The sequence below is a fragment of the Chinchilla lanigera genome, unplaced genomic scaffold (assembly GCF_000276665.1).
Source record: "Chinchilla lanigera isolate Chin_1 unplaced genomic scaffold, ChiLan1.0 scaffold00006, whole genome shotgun sequence".
Taxonomy (NCBI): Eukaryota; Metazoa; Chordata; class Mammalia; order Rodentia; family Chinchillidae; genus Chinchilla; species Chinchilla lanigera.
Genome location: NW_004955407.1, coordinates 15,943,486 through 15,955,970, shown reverse-complemented (window position 1 = coordinate 15,955,970; position 12,485 = coordinate 15,943,486). Strand labels below are relative to the sequence as shown.

Genomic DNA, 12,485 nt, shown 5'->3' with positions numbered 1-12,485 from the left:
TGTCTCCCCAAACTTATGTCCCTTCCCCTCCACTTCCTGTCCATTCACTTCATCCTTTTCTATATCTGCATCTGATGACTAAAAAAAGCTTCTGGACTTTACTTTTGATATTTTTCTCCTCTGTCTATCATCAGATTCCCTGGTATTAATACAGTGGTGAACTCCTTTCACATATACTATGTGATATTGTAGAAGAAGATGCCTCCCCAGCCAGTATAATTCAGTTTTTTAGTTGCCCATATAATAGTTCCAGTTACAGTGTCTGTTCCTTTTGTTACTTAGAAACAGCTGGGCACTATGATGCATAGCTTGTCACTATGATGCACATTGTATAAACCAATCCCCAGCTGACAAGTCATTCTGCCTCTGTACTTCCTACTTGCTTGTCCCATATAAGCCCTAGACCACCAGCCATCAGGGCCTGATATTTTGGGAATGATCCCAATTAGTTGCCATTAATGTAAATATATCTGCTTTCAAGTCTTAGATGTGGTATGCTGGTATGCCAGCAAGGAAGACTGACCACGCTGCCCTCTTTGGTCATCAGTCATGGTCCTTGTGGACAGAGCAAGGCCTTGATGGGAAGGCATGCCCTTGAACTTTCTCAAGTGCCCTTGGAGATCCGGGGGAGGATTCCTGGCTCCCAGCTTGAGCAATTCACATCAGATCCCAAAGGGAAGAGGATGCAGTCTGTCTGTCTGCATGCTTGCCTGCCTGCTTGCCTGCCTGCTTGATTCTGGTAAGCTCCCTGGGGTACCCCAATTAGTCTATCTCTCAGCCCTGCTCAGTTCCAGCAGAAGGAAGTCTCATCAACTCTCTTTTGCCAGGATCACCCTCAAGGAAAGAAGGTTGGAATGTTTAAGCTCTGAGTGCCTGTTAAATAAGTGTGTGAATGAATGGGCCAGAGACTGTAAGCAATAGGATGCTCCATCTGTGCACCAAGACTGGGAAGCACTGGTCACAGTGGCTGATTGGGCCCTCACCTGTGGTTTCTTAGTGATCAGTATGTGGCATAATGGAGGCCTCACCCTCCTTAACTAAGTTGTGCCTAAATCCCCATGCTGGGCCTGGCCAGGCGGGCATCTGAATGGTCTCTCTGAAGGGAACCCATCATTTGTCTGTTATGCCATCATTCAAGGGTACACAACACACATAGGAAGTCAGAGATGAAAATTAATTAGTCAACCCACAGTCACTGACTATATGGAAAAAGGGGTTTTAGGGAGATAAAAATGAAACCAAATTGCACCCTACATCTCAAAGAAACAAAGAGACCTATTTCTCTGTCGCTTCCCTGAGAAACAAAAAGGCTTCAGAACTGTAAAATGTCTATAGACTGTCAAATTGTGATAGACTGTCAATCTCCTGCTGATAAAGCCAGTTCAAGATCTCCAAGCTGCCAGTGCCACCCTGATTGCACCCCATAGACACTGTCTGTCTTTTGCCACACACAGCCTGCTGGTACACCTGCCTGGACCTAAAAAGTGCTTCCTTCTGCTTTCAACAGGCACCTGTCAGCCAGCCCACCTTCTCCTTTAAGTGAAAAGACCCCAGTTCTGTACTCAACAGTCAACTGACCTAGACTCAATCACCCAAAGGTTTAAAACTTGTATTTATTTTCTCCTTTTCTTTTTTCTATGGTTCACCTTTTTGGCACTTCTATGTCTCTTAATTCTTTAGAATAAACTAGAATTCTTATTTTGAAATTTAGGCTTTAACATCCATAACACCTAGGAAACTTTCTTCAGAACATAGATCTTAGGCCATTGTATCTGAAATACTGATTTAATTGGTTTTAAAATTTAATGAGTAATTAATTCACTTAATGGAAAAATTTCTAAAACAGCAAGGATGTTAAATGTATTTTGTTTTCAACCCTTTCTTCCTTTCTTATTTCCTCTCCTCAGAACAGGTGACAAAGTTTCTTTTAGTTTACTGAGTCACTTACGATCTATGTACTCCAAGGGGGTACAGGCCCTTCTGACATCACACACTTGAATTTAAGCCAATACACATTTTATTTTCAATGATCCTTTCCACTCATAGCCCCTCTTCCCTATAAACCTGGTTCAACTCTATCCAAAGTAGCTGGAAAATCGATGGCATCCACATATCTTCAAAGGAAATTAGAGAGTGGTTTCACATTTTTGTCCTTTCCAATTTGAGGGATGCACACTTTGCTGTAATTATTGCTATATTTGTTCTATCTCCTCTACTAGGTTGTGACCTACTTTAAGAAGGGAAGAAGCGGGGCTGGGGATTTAGCTCAGCGGCAAAAGCGCCTGCCTGGCAGGTGCAAGGTAGTGAGTTCGGTTCCTGGTACCGGAGAAAAACCAAAAACAAAAAAACAAAACAAAGAAGGGAAGAAGCATTATTTTCCTCTGAATTCTTTATCTTGTTGCCTGGGTCAGAAAACGTGCTCATTAGAAAAACTTAAATTCAACTTTAAAATATTGTTATATGGGGTAGGGTTCTCTATCTGGCATTAAATTTTGATCACATCAAAATAATTCAAAACTCCTGCCCACTTCTTAACAACTGATTCCCCAGAGGCTATCATAGACTATTAATTGGTCTATCCTTTTTTTAGGTTTTTTGTCTCTCCACACTGCTTTCTTCACACTTGTCAAAAGGATCTTTTGAAATGAAATATTCTGAAGCTTTCCCGTCAAGATGGTAAGACTTCACTCTGTCCACTTAACTAGATTTTTCTCCTTTATCACTGGTCTGTGTGGCCACACCAGTCTCTGAATATTCTTCATAAATATCTTGTATATCATGCTCCACTGGCCTGTCTGTATTTTTTCTCTTTTTTCCCTGGTCTACCTTGTGTCTGCATTTTATGATCTAATCACCTGTGCACCTTTGCTCTGTGGCTTTGATTTGAGCAAAGAGACCAGGGAATATTTGAGGTCTGGATCAAAAGGAACTTGGAGTACATATGCTACTTTTCTTCCTTTCTAATGAATCAGAGCACAGCTCTGATTTTTTCATAGCTACAGCTCCCAGAGGGAGCCCTTAACTTTCACCAGGTCTCAGTGACACTGTTTTCATTTTCAGCCCCTTTGTATTTGAAAATATTCTGTGTTTTCCTCATAGTCTACCTAAATGTATTTAATTACATTTCACAAGGATTTGAATGCCTTTAGCTTTACAACATGTCCTTGAGAAAGTGACAACTTTGCTTCAGCAGAATAAAAAGTTAGGCGGCAGAAATATAATGATTTATGTTGTGTGTTTGGTATGCCCGACCATGCTCTCCTTACAGAAATCCCTAACCTCTACTCCTTCGCTATTGCATTTTGCTTGCTCCTACCTGGTCTTGTGTTTTTATTTTTCCAACTGAAGTCTATTGGTTGTTTGTCTGAGGACACTATAAGCTTATATTTACTATCATCATTCACAGAATTCTATTCTCAACTTCTGAATAAATTCAATGATGCATACTCTTGCTCCCTTTCAATAGTATATAATGAATAACTGACTTTTTCACCTCCGTTGTTAGAATGCCCCTCTGGCCATTTTCACAAGCTCTGCACATTCACCCTAGTGCCCTGGAATGCAGGAATCCTAACATTGTGGACACAGAGCAAGAAAGGTGCATTTGTTTCACCAAGTATTTGCAGCAGCATCCTTACTTTGATTCTTCTGTTTGGTTACTTACATTTTGTGTGCTTGTTTTGCATATTTTTCCTTTAAACTTCAAATTTCACTCAATTTTTGCATGTTTCTTGAGAAATGGTGTCTTTTTAAAACTTCTTTTCTGTTCTCCTTATTCATATTTAAGGCTTGAGTGCATTCTTTCCTTACTATTACAGCAATGTGAGTGTGACACAAGCGCCAATGTTTATCCTAAATATTTCACGTGCAATTTCAAAATTAAAATGCTTAAAACTTTCCTGATCATCCTTGCTGTGCTTTGTCAAGACCTTATTTACGCTGTAGAATAATCTGACTAAAATCTGTCTACAGTAAATTTAAGTTCTTTAAAATCAGACCCAATATTTCAAGTCATATTTTTTATAATCTCATATTTCAATTAATTTGTATGCTTCTTACCCTCATATATTCTGTTTCTTTCTTCAAAGACATCCCAGCATAACATTCAAAAAAGCAATGGTAACTATTGCTTCATTTCCTGCTTTGAATTTTCCTTTAAGTTAGTTCTGCTCATCCACAATTGATATAATCATTTTATCATGAAAAAACATGACATTCTCCAGTAAACTAAAGAATATTGTCACTTTTTAAAATACCATCTCTAATTAGAAAACCTTCTATATGTTTCCCTCAAACAGTCTCTAGTTAAGGGAAATCTGAAAAGTCTTTAAAATATTGTTTAATTTCTAAATAAAAATTGTATGTATTTATGGTCTGTGAGTTGTAGTTCTGCAATATCTGTACATTGTGAAGTGACTAAATTGAATTAATTACCATATGTATTACCTCCTATATTCATGGTAAGAACACTTAAAACAGACTCTTTTAGCAATATGCATATATAGTGCATGTTTTACAATAGAGTTCTTGAACTTTTAATCTAACAAAATTTTACATCCTTTGATCTAAGAAGGGATTTTTGTCCAATATCTAGGACTTGTCTCTTTAATATCACATCATTATGTGGTTGTCTGTGACACCATTTATACCCATTTTTACTTAAAATAGTTCCATGTTAAAAATTTCAAAATATATTAATTTTATATATTAGTGATAAACAGTTCTATATTTTGTGACATGCAACCAGCATTCACAAATCAAATCAAAGTAATTGGCATTTCTCTCTCATTAACATTTTAAAAATCTTTGTAGCCTTGGAACTTTTCCCTTCTAGATCTTGTGAACAATATTTCCTCCTTTTATTCTTATCTTTAACTGCATTTTCTTGTCCAGCTGCACACTGTCTTCATCTCATGGCATTTAAATACTGAAGTTGGCCAGGGCCTATAGAATGAATTCATTAGGATTTAAATAATTATTCAGGCATAAAATTATACAACCTTTTGAATATGGAATTGGGAGTCTCTGGGGGTCATTCAGTACAAACAGGGACATGCTGTCTTCTAGATAGGACACAACTTAGTGGTGTAGCAAACATAACTAATATTTTTATAAAATAACTTTCAAAATGGAAATGGACTTTTCTAAAATATATTTTTCATTGTAAGACCACAAAAGTTAATCTCTCTGTGCCACCTTAAAATATAGAAAAATCAATTTCTTAGTGTTATATTTGAATTGAACATGGAATATCTTAAATATTCCCATACTTTTCATGAATTTCAAAGCTCTCATCATATTTCAACGTGTTTTGTTAAACCTTTGAGTTATGTCACCCTCTTACGGGAAGTGAAATGCATGAAAACAGTCACAATGTTCCACTTGTCCTGCAATAAAGTGATGTTTTAAATCACTCTGCTTTCTCTTTTTTGAGACAGAGTTTTGTGATATAATTCAGGCTGAACTGAAACTTACTGTGTAGTCCAGACTGCCCTGGAACTCCCAGCAATACTCCTGCATTAGCCTCCTGAAGCCTGGGATTACAGGCACATGCCATGTTCCCAGTTTAAATCACTCTTATGATGATGTATTTTAATCAGTTTTAAAGTTTTATGGTACTTGTGTATTAATAGCAAAAATTTAGCTTATAATTAACTTATTCTTTTAAAAATAAAATATTTTAAAGTTTTCCATCCATATTCATTTGTTATTGATGAATTAATCTATCATTTATTACTAATTAAATTCTCAGTAATGAGAACTATGATAGATATATGAGAATTTGAAAGCTATAACACAAATATTCTATTATATAGAAGGAAAGCAAGAGACATGAACTGAAACATACACATGATGACTTATGTTTCAAGTCTGGTATCTTAAAAATCCATTTTATAATTCTAAAACTAAAACTGTACATAAGGTTCTACTAAATTTGCCTTTATTTTTTTTTTCCCCCCTCCGGTACCGGGAATCGAACTCATGACCTTGCGCTTGCCAGGCAGGTGCTGTGCCGCTGAGCTAAATCCCCAGCCCCTAAATTTGCCTTTAGATGCCTATGCATATTATTTTTGAGGCTGGGATTATATAATGCAGCATATACTCAGTCTGGTTTATACCCTTGATAAAAATGCTGACTAAACTAAGTCTAAAGTAAAGGGTCACCCTGAGCATGCTGAAAGAAACGTCTCACCCAGAAGAGAGAGAGCAGGGATCCAAGACACAGGTCCTCAGTGAGGGAGATGGCATTAGTATGAGCTCTTTTCTCTCTGCTCTGCCTATGCAGTCCACAATATACAGACAATGAAAACATTTCTTTTAGAAATGACTGCTAACAAATTTTTCTTTGTTATATTTATTGTAATAAAATGATGCCACTTTCTACATTCCTGCCTATCAGGAATCTATCTATCAAGAGCACTTTTGTATTGGCATCAACAGTGAGCTCTGAACCAATTTTTCTAGGTACAAAAACTTTCTCTGCTCTTTAAAGCCCAGACAAATTATTTAAGCTTCCTGTGCGCCAGCTTGATGCTACTATTTACCTTGTATGTTTGTTGTGAAAATGAAATGGATGCATACATGCAAGTCATTTGATATTTAAAGACAACTTAATCATATTAATAATTACTACTATTACTATGATTATGGTTATGAGTTCATTACATTCTTAAGAAATGTAAACCATAGGATAAGTTGACTCAGGGAAGGGCTGGAATAGTACTGAAGCTTTGAGGTAAAGAGAAGAATCACGACAGTTCTTTTTGATCCCCAAGTGTGATCCCCAGATAGTCTCTTGGTTCTCAAAATCTGCCTCCATAGCAGAGAACAGAGATATGAAAGCCAGAAATGACATAAAATCCTCTGGGTAGTTAAAAAAGGTTTCTTCTAAACCCATAGTTTAAAAACAATCAAAGAAACAAACTCTTCGGTATACACATCTGTTTTTGAAATCAAATAACTTTGAATGTAACTTCCGTTTAGTTTTGAGCTGATCATAAGTATTTGCTCAGACTTTCCTCTAAATTTGGCACATCTCTTAAATTTGTAAGATTAGGGGCTGGGGATTTAGCTCAGTGGCACATCGCCTGCCTGGCAAGCGCAAGGTCGTGAGTTTGGTTCCCGGTACCAGAACCCGCCCCCCCAAAAAAATTGTAAGATTAAAATCAACTACTGGGAATACAAGAATTGTATTTTGTAATTTCTCAAAAATTAATTTTTGCTAAGATGGAACCAATAATTGCATATCAGGTGTTCTGTGTACTTGATTTTTCTTTTCCTTTTCAATTTACACTAAGATTAAAACTGCTATCACTGGGTCATATATAATCAACCAAATAAACTAAAAAGATATTTGAAGTAATATTCTATCTGTGAGTTTCCTTTGGGGAACTCTATAATTGCACTGCTTCACTAGACAGTCAAATGTGTGCAAATATGTGTAGTGCTTATGAATTTGTCCAGGTAGTCTCTAGGGCTCCCACTGACAGTTCTTCTTTTGCCATAGTAAAATGTTGTTTTTATATATTTTTAAACATTTATTTCACAATAATAGTGACAAAAATGTTCTCTCAAGAGTAAAATATAACTGCTGGGCCACAATTTTAGTTAACCAGAGGAATTCAATAATCAGAAATGATTATAGAACATATTTTGCATAAGTCTTTGTATTCTCTGGTTCCTTAAGGAGTAGAATATACTTTTTCTTCTTCAATATCAAGTTGAAATATGTTTTGCATTCTCTCTGATCTTAAGGTTTTGATGTTGTGTGCAATAAACTGAAACACTGCATTACAAAAAGAAATCTTTTTATAGTTGACAGCTTGTAGGTCTCTGGGGATTATTGAATTAATGTCATGTCTTGGTGACCGATAATATCGAAATGCACACAGAATGGAAGAGGTCTTAGGGATTGTATCTAAAGAAAATCAGAAAATATCATAAAATTCTTTCCTTAAAATAAAAGGTAATGGGAAAAAAGCAAGATGCAGAATAATATATGTAAAAGCAGTGGTCCAATAACCTGGCATGTAATTGATACCCAGGGAGGGTGTTATCTGGATCCATTAACTTAAAATCATAAAGCTGTCATTTTAATCAGAAATATACAAAACTTACCTTGACTTTGACCCATTCTGTCTGATTTTTCATCAAGGAAAGCTAAAAAAAAATCCAATTTTCTAGGGAATAGAGGCTGTAAGTTAGACATTATAGATTGAAGTCTAGCCCTGAAGTCAGACAGGATGGGTTGATGCCCTGTGTAGATAATAAAATTAATAGAAATTTCTAGGTGAATGTCAACCACCATTTCTGGAAACCACAGAAAATGAAAACCAGCGAAGTTGAATCTATTATCAAGGTGAAATAGTCAAATGCTATGGATGAAATTAAAATCTTACAAAACAAGGAAGTGTATACGGAAATATAACCATCACATAGGGAGAAAGGACAAATGAACAAGAAGAAATTAATGAAAATTCAGCTTTAAGTTCCCCAAACTCAGTTTTATTGGTAGCTTACGGTATAATAACTGAGGGAAAAGCCATGCTTTAAAACTACAACCTTCTCTCCTTGGGCAGGTCATTGCGTATCTACTTTCATATGATTGGCCAGGGTTCTCGCTTTGGCAAAATAGTGTAATCACTGCCAAGATGTCAGAATTATTATTTTTTTTTATTTTTCAATTTTAAGGAGAAAAAAACAATAAAAGAATAACAACAAGGCAAACCAAAATAATACAAAAACAATACAAATTATATAGGATTTCAAAACACGATGATAGGAATTAACAGTGCTTGTTATATTACATATTTTTTTTTTTTTTTTTTTTTTTTTTGGTTTTTCTCCGGTACCGGGAATCGAACTCACGACGTTGCGCTTGCCATCCAGGCGCTTTTTTTGCCGCTGAGCTAAATCCCCAGCCCCTGTTATATTACATATTATTATCTTCAACAAAGTTGCTCAGATTATCAGATGCAAGAATGTAAGACTAATTGTTTTCTTAATGCAACTTGAATCTATCTTCTGACTCAATTTTGATCTTTCGTCTTTCCTTCAATACCTTTGTCATTTCCTTTTTCCTGAGTTACTATCTATCTATCTGTCCCTCTATCTATCTATCTATCTATCTATCTATCTACCTATATGCTTCTTTCTCTCCATTTCCATCTTTGACATAAGCTTGACTGCAGCTTATTTTAGTTCTACAATATATTGATTTCTACTCAGTGTTTTGGTCCAAACTGCACCATTCAGATGGTTACAATTTATCTACAGCCTCCATGGACTGCTGTCTCCATGTAAGACTTACACTTGACTCTTCATTTATGTACTGGGCTCTTATTTGCTGAATTCTGTTTTAATCCTGTTGTACAAGCTGGAAGTAAATTAGTGAGCAGCAGGCATGATATACACTGTCTCTCTCTTCACTGGTGTTTGATTCTTGGAAAGAAAATAACATAATCAAGTAGTAATGCAAGAAAATCTATGACAAATACCCTAGGGGGGAAAAACCTGATGATATCTGCTGGTAGTGGAAGTGCTTATTTTGGGGAAACTTTTGGCAAAATGTATCTAACTGTCCAGAATAGCCAATAGCAAACATATGGAATTCATACACTTATGCAACATAGTTATCTGAATACAGAATTATTATATTTTATATAAAAATGATTCCTCACTCCATCATGTGACTCCATACATATTCGGGAGTCCTCATATTTTAATCTGTGTTAGGGTGCCTCCTGAAGCAGTAAGAAGGTTACATTGGTGTTCTTGGAGGTTTTCTATATTTTTCATTAGTTAATTTTTCCTTGATATCATTCATAAAATTTGATATCATTTCCCTGATATCATTCATAACATTTGAGAAGGAGAATCTCCCTGATTGCTATGAGACGAAATAGAATCTAATCCTTCTTGCATTATTATGTTTATCCAATGTATTTGCCATTATTCATCAATGTCTACAGTTCTAAGGCTGAAAGGCCATTAACATCTCAAGAAATAACACATTTCATTATAAAATTCTGTCATGAGAAAACAAATCACTGTACATATGTGAGAGAAATTACTTGAACATTGAAAAGCAAATTATTGTTCTATTTAAAGTTATTCATTTTTAATGTATGACTTCTGTAATCACTCTCCTCAATATTCACCTAGGAAAACTGCCCGTTATGTTCACATAGCTCCTAAAAAAGTACCTTTCCTTTTTCGAGAAATACAGCAAATTTGCAAGCCAATATACTATAAGTTTTTATAGAAATATAATTTTATAATATAATGTATGACAAATATTTTTTAATTCAAAGGGACACAAGTGATTGTTACTAATAGCTATTGAGTTTCTGCTAAATACAGCTGGGCTGAAGTTTTATGTGTTAACTAAGTATTATAAGCCTCACAGTTTCTTCAAGTAGCAATTATTACTTGCAGATGAGGAAACGTTAGAGTAATTCACCGATCTTCCTTGGATTATATTTGATAAAACATAGAAACAAACTCAAAATCGGAGTGATCTCATTCAATGAAAATGATCTCTTTACAAGAGAATGTTACGTAATATAACACATATATTATACATTATTATGGAATTAAAGTGCTAGTTTGAATTTTATATAATTACAAGAATAATTAGTAACGATGATATTAACAGACATTATTGAATTCTAGTTTAAAGTTCAAAAAGTTAATTATGCTTCACCTTTAATATTTTAACCACATGTAGATATATGTTTGCTACCAACTCAAACATTGTCAAATTAGTTTGAGTAAAATATGATTTATGTTACATTTTTCTTAAAAAATTATGTGATAATATGTACATTAATTTAGCTTTTTATTTTAATTTTTTAAATTTTAGTTTTAATTGGCACATAATAGATTTGCTTAACAATTACCTAAGTGTAATAAACATAAGGCATTTGATAACTATATATTTAGACATGTAAAAGAATTTAGATTAACTCAAGAGCCCGTGTAAATTTTACTTTCCTCATCTTAGAAAGGTTGATACATTGAAAATGTTGAGAAGCAGATTGAAATTCTTTGTGCTTTGACATTTTGCTGCCCAGTGCTAAGAAGTTGCACTTTGGCAGGAAGCAGAAGGGGCAGGCATTTTTGGTCTTGTGGTGGTTCTCAATGCAAAGCAATTTTTTTTATAAAGCTATATTTGCATAGTTGTTGGTATGAGTGTCTCAGCGTTCAATTAGCTGTAGGTGCTCACTTGAAAAGTGAAAGTTCAGATCATGGAAAATGACATCACCTAATATTGTTAGACTAGATCACCTTAAAGTGTAATTTAAGTTTTATGTAAAAATGATAATCAGATGGTACACTGAAGCACAAAATCTCACTTTTTCAAGGTGAAGACAGATGGCATAGAATGAAGACACACTACATATGTGGGAAGAAGAGCTGAGGGAAGAGATGGATGGGTAGAAGAATGCATTTTAAAATTTGACTCAGAGACAGGAGTGGTATTTATCCATTGAAATGATTAATTTAGTGTGGATCATTGATAAGAGTCAAAAATCACTAACCTGTATTTGATATCTGTTCAAAATGTGATCATATTTCACCTGAAAAGTTTTTTTCTTACAGCATAAATTAGGTACTGCCTTTCTAAATTTATCATTTAATACTAAGTACCTTAGTTATTGATTACTATTTAAAATCCTTGAATCATTAAATGTTCATATCAGGATGTTTCAGAGAGATAGGTTTTGGGATTATCCCCATTTTACAGATGGAAAAATAGAGAAATAGATTATTATACTTCAACATACAATAGGAACAAATTCAAAACCTGGGAATCTAATGATAGTTCATATTTTCTTAGGTCCATACTGGATAGCCTCTTGATGACCTGGTAAATGACTTTTGCCATCCCACAGTTTGGCCTTGCAGAAACCTCACTAGCCAATGTATCTATGGATGGAATCACTTATGACATGAAATCTATAAAAATTGCTATTAAGAAAAATTTATTGCCTGTTGACTGAATCATATCCAAATCTTATTCAGCAAATAACAAGGGTCTGGAAAGCCCAAGGTGTGCCACAGAGTGCATGAAACCTAGTAACCTATTTATAATACTCTCCTAAGGATTATACATGAATATTTCATCATCTATTATGGTATGTATCTAGATGATGAGCTATTTTATATCTAATACAGTCTCAATTAAAATTTAATACCTTACATTTCGAACATTCTTATCCATTGGTTTATTTGTTTCAAAATCACATGTTTTAGCTTGAAAATAATAGCATTCATAGTTTTTGTTAGTAAAAACAAAGCCCTTTTACACTGAAGTTGAGCAAAAGAACTGGGAACATATACACTCTGAAGGAACATCAGTATCACTAACTCTCAAAATCATTATAAATCATTTGTGAGCATTAGCTTTGAGATAATGGAAGGTATTGGCAGTTTAAGCATTGACAAGATCCGTATTTTTATTATGACTAACAGTGCCGATA

The 12,485-nt window shown here is 34.8% G+C and overlaps 1 long non-coding RNA gene across 2 annotated transcripts; it reads left to right on the top strand.

Moving 5' to 3' along the window:
- The first annotated feature begins 378 nt into the window (after positions 1-378).
- Positions 379-11,969, top strand: LOC106146530. Of its 2 annotated transcripts, XR_001231007.1 has the most exons (4): positions 379-739; positions 2,591-2,676; positions 11,367-11,480; positions 11,843-11,969. It is a non-coding gene; the product is annotated as an uncharacterized LOC106146530 (long non-coding RNA). The 2 variants fall into 2 exon arrangements; XR_001231008.1 differs by lacking the exon at positions 2,591-2,676.
- Positions 11,970-12,485: the final 516 nt, after the last annotated feature.